This window comes from Pelodiscus sinensis, chromosome 4, assembly GCF_052426305.1.
Source record: "Pelodiscus sinensis isolate ZL-2025 chromosome 4, ASM5242630v1, whole genome shotgun sequence".
Classification (NCBI taxonomy): Eukaryota; Metazoa; Chordata; order Testudines; family Trionychidae; genus Pelodiscus; species Pelodiscus sinensis.
The window spans coordinates 116,958,468-116,973,188 of NC_143055.1; the positions used below are offsets into that span (position 1 = coordinate 116,958,468).

General features: G+C 41.7%; 1 protein-coding gene across 2 annotated transcripts in view; it reads right to left on the minus strand.

Moving 5' to 3' along the window:
* The window catches only part of BMPR1B (bone morphogenetic protein receptor type 1B), a 362,086-nt gene extending 354,107 nt beyond the window's left edge, over nt 1–7,979 (minus strand). For both annotated transcript variants that reach the window (XM_075929627.2, XM_075929626.2), the window contains exon 1: nt 7,706–7,979. The gene's annotated coding sequence lies outside the window, so the exon portion shown is untranslated. The remainder of the gene's footprint in view (nt 1–7,705) is intronic.
* Between the last annotated feature and the right edge of the window lie 6,742 nt (nt 7,980–14,721).

Genomic DNA, 14,721 nt, shown 5'->3' on the forward strand with positions numbered 1-14,721 from the left:
TAGTTGTAAAGGCAGGTGAGCATACCCTTTCCCAGCATTAAATACAAACATCCTTCTTTGAATTCTAAAAGGTGTTTCAAGGCATTAAGACAAGATCCCTGAGTGAAAGATACATCTTTTTCAACTTTTCTTTGGTCTAACTAAACAATATGTTTTCCATGCATTGGTATCAAATGCCTTAATACTTTGAGCCCAATAGCAGCCAAGTAAAGGAGGTAAGAAAGATTGCTTCATTTTCAGTGATTCTCAGCACTCATAATGAGCACTGAAGTACATTGGAACTATGGGTTCTCATACCTTTTGGAAAATGAAAGGTTAAAAAAAAAATGAGAGGGGCCAGGCCTACACCAGAAACTTTTGCTGGCACAGCAATGTCAGCTAAGGATGTGATTTTTCTGCAATATTTCTATGCCAACCAACCAAAGTGAAGATGCATTTATACAACCTTAGCTGCTCTGGCTTATTTTGCTCATCAAAGCAGTACAATCTATACCAGAAAAAGTACTTTTTCAAATATACACTAAGAGACTTTTTGCCAGTATTGGTATAATCAGAATACTTACCTGGCATTGTTCACGTCCTTCCTGCAGGGGACTGGCTGTGTGGGGATGCAGAAGTCAGGGCAGGAACTGGGGGGTTCAGAGCAGATAATAGGGGGTGCAGTCAGAGCAGAAGTTTGGAGGTGCAGGGCAGGAGGGTACAGGATTCAGAGCCTGGTGGTTCAGGCTACAGGGCTCAGGGAAGGGGGCTGAGGAGTTGGGGAGATTCACTGGGGCCAGCCAGGGTGAACGTCACTAGCAGAGTGAGAAACGGAAACAAGGACTCCTGTGCATTCTACCTACTAATGCTACTATTTTTCCATAAATCAATACATATACCATATCTCAACACTTTTGGAACATCGCACATTGCTATTGCGATGCCTCACTACTGCTGAAATCCTTATACAGAGCAAAAAGAGGTGAAGGCGTGTAATTCTTTCAAGCCTACAATGTTCCAGCACTTCATTCTCTTCGGAGTGCTACTTACACACCAGCTTTCACATCCAAAGAAGCATAACAACATCACTACTCATCTTCAGAGAATACCAAGGATTCATTTCAGGGTACTGTTCCAAACTACCCTCTCTTACCCCAATCCTGTAAAACCTTATGCATGAATTTGACTTTATAACCAAGAGTAGCCTCATTCAATCCAATTAATCTATTCATGAACATGCTGACGACTACTACCGCACGTAGTTTTATTTCATGGAGACAATTCACATTAGTTAAATCAAAAACATATGTGCATGGCTTGGTAAAGCTAAGCTTTTGTTTGTAAATTCTCCTTGGATCTTCCCTCACTGAGCCAGTCTCAAGACATTGTCAATACAAAGGCCTTCCGCAGAACACTGGAGCTGTTGAGGGAAGAGCCTTTTTCCATCTTTCTGTTCATTTGACTTTTTATGTCTCACCTCATAGTTCATTATTTTTTGTATTACTGTACTATGAACCCCAGTAATGGACCAGTCGTACAAAAATTGAACAAAAAAATTGAACAAAGAGCTTACCAAGTATCCTGACTTAATTCTTCTGCAATCGTTAGTGTTATTTCTAAGTATTTCTCAGTGTTTAAATATGAGTGTCCAGTAAAGCACCAGAATTAGACACTGGGATTTTAACGTAGGGATGCGTGTGTGCGCCACAACAGCAACAACACTCAGCTCACTGACAGGAATATTTGTTCTCCTCTCCTTCTGCCAAACAGAAATCTTGAAAATTCATATCTATAGAAGTGGTCCCACTATACTGAACTCAGCAGAGAATAACTGTGAACTTGCACACCGTACATAACAGTTCATTGGGTTTAAGCATCACGCTTTTCCCAAGGATCTCAAAATGCTTTACAGAAAGAATGTTACATTTTGCAGAAATCAAGGTGCAGAGACCTTTAGGTCCCAATCTTGTGGAGACTCACTGAAGTCAATGAGATGGCACACAGGCTTAAGGGCTGCCCAGCAGAGATCCATCATTCTGAATTGGCCCCAACTGCTACCTCTGGACAAAGTGAATCAAATGGTTTTGTATGTGCTTCAATGACATTCCTCAAGGCTAACAATGCCTGTTCAAGACAGTTATAACTGAAGTTAAATGCCTTTTTTTTAGAAAAACTTGTACAATCGATCTTGGTAGCCAATACAGATAATTAACGTAATCTCAATTATAGTATCGTGCCTTCAATATGCACCTTGTGCAGAAGATTAACTATATTTTTCCTGCCTAATCTCTCATGTATGCACACAGCGAGTCTATGAGCACAATATTTTAGAGCTGATTTAGCTAGGAAAGATGTAACTTGTAAAATGTTTATGCTCTCTGCCTGGAAAAGTGAGATGTACATGCATGCATGTGAGAGAGAGAGAACATCTCCTGGTGGGGAAAAAGAGAAGTCCTAAATCAAAAACTGCAGACACATAAAGGAAGAACTTATTTTAATATCTGATTATAAATGTGATTTGTGTGCTTTAAAATTACCGGTACCTAAGCAGGAGAAATACTGTTCATGTGTCTCACAACTGAACATGTAACAGAGGCAAAGGGAAGCACAATTTATCCCAAATTCTGTTTGTAAACTGGGGTCTTTAAATGTTTTACAAGACATGCTTTGGAGTTAAACGTAAGAACTGCCACACAAAGCAATTTACTTCAATCTTACGCAAAAAAATCCTATTAATCCTCCAAAATTGAAACGCAAAATAGCAATTTTTAGCAGTACAATCTGCCTATTCCATTGATCAAATGGCCACTCACCCCGTCCCCCGACCTCCCATTTCAGCCTCTGATACAAAGGCAACAGCACCAGTAGGCAGGCTGGAGCCAGGTAGCCAGCTTTTAAGCTGGCTCCCACAGAGCCCCCTGCCCCCACCGCCCCATGCTGTTGCCTCTGAACCAATATGTGCGAGAAGCCAGCTTTTAAGCCAACTCCCCACGAGCACCAGCTCTTGCCTGCACTCCTATCCTGCAGTCTCTGATAAAGAAGCAGCAACGGGGAGGGAGAGAGACAGGCAGTTCCCACAGAGCTGCCTTTCCAACCCGCGTCCATGTAAATGTGTAACCACTGAAAAATTCAGTGGTTACACATGTATCCAAAAAAACCTCACATTTCAATATTCCTAGCCTGTAATAAGCCCCCCACCATGCCCTCACCCTTTTGTCCTTACCCAGAGACTTTCAACAAGTCTGTCTCCTATTTCCATCTCCAGCTCAGTCCAAGTGTATACATTTTTTTATATATAAGACAATACCTCCTCCCTCTTTTCCCTGCCTGTCCTTTCTCAGCACCAAATCTCTGATATTGACACATCTAATGACAACAAATTTCTAACTCCTTAAGTGAAATAATGATAGCAATGTGTCATCCAAGTGGATTAGTGCAATATTCTGCCCCTAGAATTGCCTGATTGAGAGAAAATACCTTTCAGATGTTTAATTGAGGTCTTCAGAAACATCCAAGGATTAATTAAATTTGAATCCATGTACTTCAAAATGGTTTGTATTACTATGTGTATTGTAGCAATGGCTGGAGATGCCAGCCCCATTGTACTATGTAATGTACAGGTGCACAATAAAAAATACCTCAGACCCAAACTGCTTGCAGTCTAACAGATGTATATCTATTTCAGAAAATACTGAGTTGTTAGTTCTATTAGGAAATGGAGAATACTCTTCTCATTCATAGTCATCTTATTTCTCATTAGTAGGAATTTTCATATCCCACCTGAAAAAGTGCTTTCTTCTAACTCTCACTGTTTCCACACACCTGGCAAAAAATGTGATCATTTACATATTGTTCTTCGTTTTTCCTAGGAAATAATGAATAGAGAAGAAATCCAGACTCAAACAGGCTAGAAAGCTGTGGCTTTGTGAACTGTTCTTCATGAATCTATCACTTGGTATCACCAAGTGCTCTGTCGTAACAGAGCTCTGAGGGCTCAATCAGGAAAAATAATGAGCATTCTGGTCTCCATCCAGCAAAGGACATAAGCACATGCTTAACTTCAAATTATATAAGTAGACCCATTAACTCCAATTGGACTACTCACATGCTTGAAGTTCAGCGTGTTCTTAAGTGCTTTGCTGGCTCAAGGCCACAACCTCAGCATACTGCAGGCCTGATGCATATTCCAAGCCTGCTCCTCACAGGGGAAATCATATTACACACAAAGTAGAAATCTGCATATAATGGAAATACCTACAAAAATTACACTTGGAAATCCTGATTCTTCTCACATAGATGTAGATCAGGAGTAGCTCAGCTGGAATTAATAAAGTTACAAAATGTGGCATAAAAGTCAAGCCACAAAATATATTATTCTGCATTTGTCCTTTTAAAATAATGTCAAGATCTTGTTAATAACACACACAAAATTTAAATATGGTGACTCAGATGACTTAAATACACCAAATTACCTAATACTGAATGTATTGCTTTCTAACCATTAAAAAAACTCTCTGGGTAAAAGTCACCCTTGTGCACCAATACTAAGGTGGGATTCAAGTGGTGCAGAGACCTCTTGCTGGCCCTTTGCATGGCATAAATTTTGCCTTCTATTAACAACGTCCAACTAAGTCAATTAATTTGAAAGTGAAACACCTCTGTGCATTATTTGGCTTTTCCACACGCCATATCTAGTCTAGTGTCACATTAATTTTTTAAAATCTGTTAAAAGTTGTTCAATATGATGATTTGTTAGGAAATGATGCTGGGTGCGGCAAGGTATGTATTTGTTCTGAATATACAGTTTTAACTATCGGTTGAACCTCTGTCATCCAGGATTCTTTGGTCTGGCAACATCCATGGTCTGGCAGGACCACAGATGTTGCTAGATCAGAGCTCCCAGCCCCAGAGGTTGAGTGTGACTGGGAACAGACCTGGTTTGACCAGTGGCAATCTACAGAGCCTGTGACCTGGGGGAAGATAGCTGCTGGATCAGCTGCACCATGTGAGTACTGGGGGAAGGGAACCTCGGAGCAGCTGCTGCTGCATGCATAGAGCTGGGAGCAGGGAGCAGAGTGTGGCAGGGGCAGCAGAGCCAGGCAGCAGCAGGAGGTCAGGCCTCCGGATTCTCCCAGGGCAGCAGCCAAGAGAGGATCCCTAGGAGATCCTGGATGCCTGACCTCCGCTGGTTCAGGGACCACTCCTTGTTCGGGACCACTCCAGTCCTGAGGGAATATGCTGAGCCAGCGGAGGTCAGGCATACAGGATCTCCTAGGGATCATCTCTAGGCTGCTGCCCTGGGAGAATCTGGAGGCCTGACCTCCTCCTGCTGCCTCGCTCTGCTGCCCCTGCCACACACTGCTCCCTGCTCCCAGCTCTATGCACGCAGCAGCAGCTGCTCCTAGGTTCCCTTCCCCCAATACTGGACCAGGGAGGTTCAACCTGTATTTACTTTTTCCTCTAATAATTTAAATCCTTTCAAGAGGCTCTTCAAGTAGTTAGTAATGAGTTGCGGAAGCATTGTTTTCAGAACAGAACTTGAGAAAACTGAGCACTGTAATCTGACTGATGGATCAACAATGTATGTCAGTATTTTAACATGGGACAAAACCTATTTTTAAACAATGTAGGGAAGCACAACAGAGAAAGGTTGATTACTTTTTCATAAATGTACAGCATTCACTATTATCTTCCACAAGAAAACAAGTTTTATCTTGACAGACATTTTGATTTAAAAGCACATTTCAATGTAATTAAAAATTCATCAACAGCTTTTGACACGAGTAATGAGATCATATCAAACTGTAACATGTGACCCACAAGGAACGGATCCAGTGGCTTACTGAATGGCCTTTCAGATTAGACAAATAACCGTCTCAAGTTTTCTTGCACAAAGTTAAATCTAAAACTTAAAAAAAAAAAAAAAAAAAAAAAAAAGAGCACCCTACATGATTGTAAAAATATGTCTGACGTCATGGTAAATTAAATTTACTGTGTAATTTTAAGTATGCTTTACATGCAAAACATACTACAATACCAGCAGATTTACAGAATAGAAGGCAATTGTTTTGCATTTTACAATGACTTATCAAGTGACATTAAAGCACTTGAAACCAAAATACCATAGTCAACAAACAACTCTACAGCAATGTTTCTAACGGGATTTGAAGAACTTTTTTCCATGCACAAAAAAATCTTTGCCTGTTTTTTAGAGCACAGTTATATGGCCACTAAAAATGTCAGAGTAATAGAAATGCAGCAAGAACTTGGGAGATGAACAAGAGTTTTACATCTACACTTTGTCTTATAGCTACTTAAAAGATTAATAGATGAGACTTCTGCGTCTTTTTCCAAATAACAAAAAGTATTAAATATTTCACCAATATAGTTGCAAAATGAAGAAATGTACTGTATATTTGGTGAGTATAGAGATAGGAATCCCATTATTATCCGTCCACTGATTTAAAATTGCAGTAGTAATTTCCACATAATTGCCTAAATTAACGTAAACATTTTTATCCAATGGTCTGTCCTTTAACAACCACCTTTGCAATGGAGTCCAATTACCTCTCTTCAGCCCATTGTTCTTCACTAACATTACAGATGTTTTTGCAATTTCAGTAAGTTTATTTGTAGATGGTTTTGGATAGCTTAAAGACTTTTCTCTCTGTGTTCTTTCACGAGCACCTTTGAATGCATAGTGAGTCATTCATTCTTCACCTTAATAATGCTGTCCTTCCAAGAGTCCAACTCAGCGTTAAAGGGACAGCTCTCCCTGCTAAATCCCCGGGAGCCGCCAAAAATCACTCCCTGATCTGATGCAGTCAGAGAGGCAGCTCAAAGGCAGGTTAGAAAGCACAGACTATTCTCCAGTACTAATTGAAAACACTGTACCCAGTTCTACCCAAAACTAGCTGGGGCAGAGCGGGGGATGAGAATAAGCAGCACAGGTGCAATTAATTTCTGCAGTCTCTAAGGTCCCTCCTGTGGCATGGTTCAAGTGCAATTATGAAGCTATCAATAAAATCAGATGAATAGCGATAGGATAAGATTACGGGGCGGCGGCACAAGAACCCATCTCCACTTCTCGTCAAACCAGCCCCTGGGCAGAGGACGCCGCCAAGTACCCACGAGCTAACCTAACAGCCGAGGTGTCCACAGCGAAACCCCGCACTGTGCCTTTGCCCGCCAACATTTCCCAACCGAGCTCGGTGCCTGTCGACAGGGGGGCTCCTAACTCCGCGTCTGGGGCCCTAGGGAGACTCGCAGCAGCGCCTGGGAGAAGCAGGTGCCTGGACAGGGCAGCAGCGCAGGCTGGAAAACTTCATCCCGAGTCCGTCTCAGAACCCGCCCCGGCTGGCCTGACCTCCCGCTCCCGGCGCGCTGACAAGCCCCGACACGGGCACTCACGGGGTGAGGGGCGCTCAGTCACCTGGTCCCTCTGCTGCACCCGCTCGCTGCCTCCCCTCCCGGCCCCGGCCGCCAGGAGCCGCCGCTGCCTTTCCTGAGCGGCGGGGCGCCTCGGCCACGGTCCCGGCGGCAGCAGCATCCCAACCCCGCCGCGGCGCGGGGTGGGTGCCCCGGCACAGGTACCGCACGCGAACCCCTGCCCGCCCCGGGAGCAGCCTGCCCCGCTCCCCTGTCGCAGCCACCCTCCCGCGCCGGGCTCCTGCGTTTGCATCCCCGCCCGCCGGAGCTCGCCAGTCCCAGCGCCGGGCTCCCTTACCGCCTGGCGGCCGCCGCCTCCTGCTCCGCGGGGCCCGGGTCCGGGCAGCCGGCGCGCGCTCCGCTGCAGGCTGCTCAGTGCCGCCGCTGCCCCTGCGCCTCCACGCCGCAAAGTTGGATCAGCTGCTGCTGCTTCCCACCCCACCCCCTCCGAGGCGCTGCAGATTTTTTTTTTTTTTTTCCGCTTGCCCTCTCCAGCTCCCACTAGTGATTGCACCGCCCGGGAGCCAGCGGCGGAGCAAAGCGGGATGAGGCTTCACACCCGCCCTGCCGGCAGCCAGCGCCGAGCTGCCGCCGGGCCAGGAGAGGGCTGTTGCCTAGCCCTGCCCAGCTGGGGCCCACAGCCCAGCTCGTTGGCAGTTGGAGGCGGGAGTCATTGACTGGGGTCATAAGCTTTCCTTCAGCCGCTCGAGCGGAGGGATTTGGAAAGACCCTTTCTCCTTATCAGACAGCTCTGTACATCTGGGCCCTAATCCTGAAATATGGGGAGAAGTTTATTAGGGCCTGTGATAAGCAAATATGGTGGCAATCTTTCCAGAAAGCTGGCTCAGGAAAGATTTGTAACCCACTTTTGTGAACTCCAGGAGTTACCCCCAAAAGCTCAAATTTCACGTTTTGGGCAGTTTCCTAACCCTGGCCCACCATCACGCTGGTGGAACCCAGAATGTGAATCTGCATGTCCCACCTCAGCAAAGAACTTCAGCTCCATGTTTTTTGGCATTCTCTTCTTTTTCCCTCTGCCCAGATGCTACAGCAAAAGGAATTGAAAGGATATGCTATTATGGGAAATGCATAAGCAGCTCTCCAAAGCAAAAAGGCCAGGGAGACCAGGAGAAAGCAGAGCAAGAGGAGAGGAGAGGGAAGAGGTGAAAAAGATGGAGGTGGGATGCCTGGAAAGAGGGGAAAGATGTAGAAAGAAATGGGACGGTCAAGTACGGACACAAACAAATGGAAGGGGAGGGTGAATGATGTATAAAATTATGCAGGCCAAATTGTAGCACAGAGAGGACGACAGTGCCTATCTCAACCCTGGGAGGTAATTAAATGGTTGTAGGACAACTGGATTGGTAAGTATAAGGGTTTTGCCCTTAAATAGGGATGGGATGCAGCCACAAAACAGCAGGGAACATTTACGATTTTTTCCCTTGAAAATGCAAGACTAGTATCCATAGGGAAGGAGCCCAAGAGGGTTTACCCTCCCTAGCAGATATGAGCTAGCTGCACACAAACTAGTAACTGCTGCACTGAGCTGTAAGAGAGAAGGATGATGGTTTTTCTCTTATTAGCATCTCTGACTTGTCTTTTCTGAGGATATTACTTAAGACACCAATTATATCAGATGTTAGTATAACAAGAGTTCTATAAAACACTGAAAATATAACTCCTAATAAAGGACATGTATATTTGACAAGACATTGTTTGGGGCCTGCAGCTGCATGAATAGAGGATAAGTAATTGTCTAAATCTTCTGTCACTGCTAAGGTAAACAGATGAAACCACTAGTGTCCTGGCAAAGTTCAAGCCTCCTGGCAAAGTTTGCAGCATGTTTTCACCTCCCTGACCTCAAAGTGCCAAACACCACAGTGATCCTCTTCAGTTTGTCAAGACACTGTGTTTGTCAGTACAGGAGAGTTTCCAATAATCACATGTGAATAAACACTCAAGGAGAGGCAAAAATATTCCCGGTCTCTGCTTACAGAAGATAACAACCCTCACTCTCGTAGAAGCGAATATTGTGCATTTTTCCAAAACAAAACTGTTAGCATTCTGTCATCTGAAGAGCTAAGTGATTCTGAGATTTGTGCATTGCTTCCACTTAAACAACCTGATCAAATCTATTTGTTATTTGATAGCCTTACTTCACAATGGGAAGTCAGTCTGCACAGCCAATTTATTAATGTATTCCTAGTTGCTCACTGAAGATGTCATTTTCATACTGCTCTATTAAAAGTAGTAGACTTATTTTAGGACCCTTTTATGCAGCAAAATATTTGTGGTCAGACCAGATTATAATAAAATTTAGTCTTTCATAAGCAGGTAGCCTCATACTATTTTAACATAAAATATGCTACAAAACAGGTTACCTGGTCGTCCTATGGTTTCACAACGGCTATGTCGAGACTGGCATGATCTTCCGCAAATACTTTAACGGAGAAGTTTTCCGTTAAAAGCATTTGCGGAACAGAGCATCTAGATTGGCACGGACGCTTTTCCGCAAAAGCACTTTTCCGCAAAAGTGTCCGTGCCAATCTAGACGCGCTTTTCTGCAAAAAAGCCCCAGTCGCCATTTTCGCGATCGGGGCTTTTTTGCACAAAACAAATCTGAGCTGTCTATACTGGCCCTTTTGCACAAAAGCTTTGCGCAAAAGGACTTTTGCCCGAATGGGAGCAGCATAGTATTTCCGCAAGAAGCACTGATTTCCGACAGTAGGAAGTCAGTGTTCTTGCGGAAATTCAAGCAGCCAGTGTAGACACCTGGCAAGTTTTTCCAAAAAAGCAGCTGCTTTTGTGGAAAAACTTGCCAGTCTAGACGCAGCCAACATGTTTTTTTTCTCATCTAAAGAAAACAATACCAAACTGTGTTCTCTATAACGTATGTTATAATGCAGTCTCCCAAAATAGTACCTTTTGTTGTTTAGAGCAGCCCTTCGTTCCCAACGAATAGAAAATAAAGAGGTTACATCACCCACTTAGAAAAAGCTTCTGCTGCTTAGGGAAATGACAGTTACCATATGCACTTTTTCAAATATCATTATTTTATTTAGCAGAGATACTGATCACCCACTTAATATATATTATAATCTCCTCATTAAAACTCTCCATAAAACAAGATTGAATGTTCGCAACTCTGGGCCAGATTCAGCCCTGATGTAATCTGGCACAACTCCATGAAATAAAGACTACATGGTTAGTGTAATAGCACACATAATTACTGCTACATTTTCTGTATGTATGTATATGTGTCTATCCATGTATATATATTATATATTTATTTGTATAGTATTATATACATAGGAAACACTATCAACAAATCTCAATAAGGGGAGAGGAACAAGAAGAGAGGGATTTCTACACTTTGACCATAGAAGATCGCATGAGGATTGTGAGATAAAGCGTCAGACAGAACATAAGCACTATATTAAAACAAAATTATTTAAGTCAGAGGTTCCCAAACTGAGGTCCAAGAACTTACTTCCCTCCTGGGAAGAGCAACTGGCTGGCTGCCTCAGCCTCTTCCACCAGCAAAAGGAGACAGCAAGCAGTTATGACATCTTCTGAATGTTTTGATCCACTTGGGGCCCCTCAGCTTGTAAAGTTCTGGCACTTTCAATTCCCACTGATTTCACTGGAAGTTGAATTCACTCTGAATCGGGCGCTATTAATCTTTTATCACATAAGCAAGTTTAATACAGAGAAATCTTTTCAAGGAAATCCAAAAGGATAATAAAAACAAAGTATAACTTTCTCCAAGACAATGGTAGTAAAACAAATAACATTATTGAGTAAAAATAGGCCCTTCAATTGACAATAATGCTCTCAGCATTTAACCATAGGCAACATGCCACAGATTTAGAGCATGTTCCAAAATCACATATGCATGTGTGTTATCTTGCTGATATGAGCAGCTCATTTGAGTTCAGTGGGATTAAAGTAAGATTATTTATATCTCTACATGCTCAGAGTTTCGGCTTTTGGAAGCTGTGTATTTTGGGGCAATATTTTATTTCTTTTGCCCTCTGGGCCACTCACTATTTATGTAATAGAGACTAATCCTTTTTTCACTGGGGAGGAAACAGCTGAGACAGCAAACTAACAATTTCATATTCTGAACTCTAATTAGTTTAATGTATTATTATTTGTTCAGGAGTGCTCCTTCTTGAATCAGGTTTCAATATAATCTTAACATAATCCCAATTTTTTTCCCTTTCACATCTTTCACATTTCATATTTCTCCAATATGTTTTTGAAATGTTTTATCTACAATATAAACACTTAATAGGTGATTTGTTTTGTGGTGTCATATTTTGTTTATTTTTAATTTGATCTGACAGGAAAGAATATCCTTTTAATTTCAGGAAAGAATATCCTTCTATACATTAATATAAATGTTATATATTATAATTTACAATATCTAATAAACTTAAGTGATTTTCTTCTTCCTCATTCCATAATTTAGGATTGATCAGAATAGTACGATTATAGTATATTTCATGCTCATTACTGTTCTGGGCATCCTACAATATTTTCCCTTGTACTTGAACTGCTCTACAGTTGAGCTGTTATTTAATGTACAGTTTTTGGAATCCTCTTTCATATTTAAATACCTTGAGAAGTATCCCCTAAATCTCCAGCTCTTCTCTATCCTTGTGGCTCTGTTTCAAATCATTAAGTTCTCAGCAATTTTCCCATTGTTGTCTGCGGGAGCTGGTGGGTGCTGAGGATTTTTGAAATTGTGGCTACTTTATTTGGATGAAATCCAGCCATTATTCTTTCTGTTTTAAACAAAAAAATTACAGGGAACATGCTCAGATACTATGGCAAGGGGGAAGGGGAAAGAGAAACAGAAGTAGTTATTAGCTTTGTATTGATTTGTTACTTTTATTTCTATAATATCTAGAGGCTCCATTGTGCTGAGACTCAGGGTGTGTCTAGACTACTGAGTTTTGTCCACAAAAGTGGACTTTTGTCGACAAATCTATACCAGCGTCTACACTACCGCTGAGTTCTGTCGACATAACGTCGACAGCTTGCTTTGTCGACAGAACTCAATGTGTCTAGATGCTCTTTGTCGACAGAAGTTTTGTCGACAGATACTGTCGACAAAACTTCTGTCGACAAAACCCGGTAGTCTAGACGTACCCTCATTGTGTTGCTGACTCAAAGAGCTTGCAATGTATTTCCCAAACCTGCAAAGATACACATAGGTGCTGAATTTTTTGAATTGGGGGTAGTGCTATAGACATTAATGGAATTATTCCCAGTGCATAAATTTAAGCACCTATATAAGTCTTTTTTCCGCATCAGGTTTCAGGGATTAATTAAGGGAATGAGCTGATGAAGTACAGTGCCCTCTTCGAGTACATCATTGTGACTAATAATTTTTACACATTTCAAACTTTCTACCCTGATAAGTAGTCTCCACAGAATTACATGAGGCATGAAAAAGCATTGGGATGTGCTATCAATAGTGCAATATCCAGAAAGAGCAAGCATGTTTGTTTTGTTTTTAATTGCTGAATTTTGCATTTAACTACAGTATTTCTGTAAGAAATGCATTTTATGCCCAGATTTGGTGTATTAAAAAAATATCTGGGGTTCCAGCCTCATTTTCTTCCTTTCATTTAGGAGATTAATGGTCCCAGAAAAAACATTTTCCCCTCCTGAGTCTGTAACGGTGAGGCCAGCCAACAAAGCAACTGAGAATTTATCCCCTTTTATTAGCAAGGCATTCTTATGCAAAGCAATTTCCTTTTTTTCTTATCTAGGTGGCTAGGCTAATGTGTTTGGGCATGAAAATGGCTTGTAGTTGATACAGTTGAATTGTGTCATTTAAAAGTAAGTAAAAGCTCTATGCAATTTCTTTGTCTAGAAGGCCATCTGTACATCCCTCAAAACAAACATGCTCATTTTTTTTTCTTTCTGAATCACACTGTCTCCTTTCCAGAAAGTAAGCTGTCTTCTTATTTACTGTAAGAAAACATGTTTTCCTCCTCCTATTCACACAGGGATTTATAAGATTTAAGGTTTGTCATAAGACTCTGTAGGCTCTTTTCCTTTCCATCTTCTAGTTAAAGCCTATATATTTTCATACAATACACATCAGGAACTATGAGCCTGATTCAATTCCCACCTAAATCAGTTGTATACTGGGTTAGTTCCACTAATTTCAAGAAAATTGCTCGTGATTTACAACAGTGTAAATGAGATTAGAATCGGGCCCTCTTTATTTTTAACCAACAGTGTGATTTCTTCTCATTCTCTGTGAATTCACTTTATCATTTGCACTTACTCAGAAACAACCATAACTCCCCGATGCAGGCCTTCCAGTAATTAGTGCTTAGAGTAAGTATTGTTGTTCAAGGCTTTGCCACTGAAGACAAGATATTTATCACTCTGATTGTAAATATAGTAGTGGTGGGCCCTGCTCACAAAGTTCATATCTGGAATCTAATCTAACACTGAATTTCTCCAAAGACTGGGGACTGCTCAGAGTTCTAGAATAGAACACTTGTGCAGTGTGGATCTTATAGATCTTACCTCTTTCAAAGTTCAGGGTATTCAGTTTGGTACTCCATTTTGCTTCAGCCACCCTTTCACTGTGTTACTCCGCCATCACACAGAGCAGTATGGACACACAATAGCAGATTTCCCTGCAGTGCTCTGTGAGCAATGCTGTAAATGCCAGTGCTTTACATAAGCTGAGATGCTCAAGCTTCAGTTCTCTGCTGAAAACTGACATTGTTATGGTGAAGCTATAAAACATGGGAAACCACACCAAGAAAAAGTGACTTCTTCCCACTCACTGCATACCAAACAAATTTTGCCAGTTTTCCTTTATGCAGAGAACACTTTTTGGAAAAGAGTTTCCAATGTTCCACCCATCTCTATTTGTTGCACGTAAATCTCTTAAGAGCCTAAGGAACACTCGTTTACTGGGGTTATAATACAAAAAATGAATCTGTACAGCAATGTCAGATTAATTTCAGTTTTGTTCAACCTTAAAATGACCAAATAATCATTTGGCAAAATTTGTACATACCTTTCATTTTTTGACCTGAAATTTAAAGTCCTTTCTATTTCCACAGCAGCATCATTTTTAGTCATCATGTCAAAGGAACACTATTGGGATTCCTTTCAAAGGTGTTGACAAATCACTGACAATGCGTCTATGTATGTTGTCTTATTTATCCGAAACATACAATCTCTCCTCCCCCTCCCCTTTTCTTTCTAAAAACTGCAGCTTCTTTGTGGTCTGAATTATCTCTAAGAATAATGGCAACACCAAGGAGAAAAAAA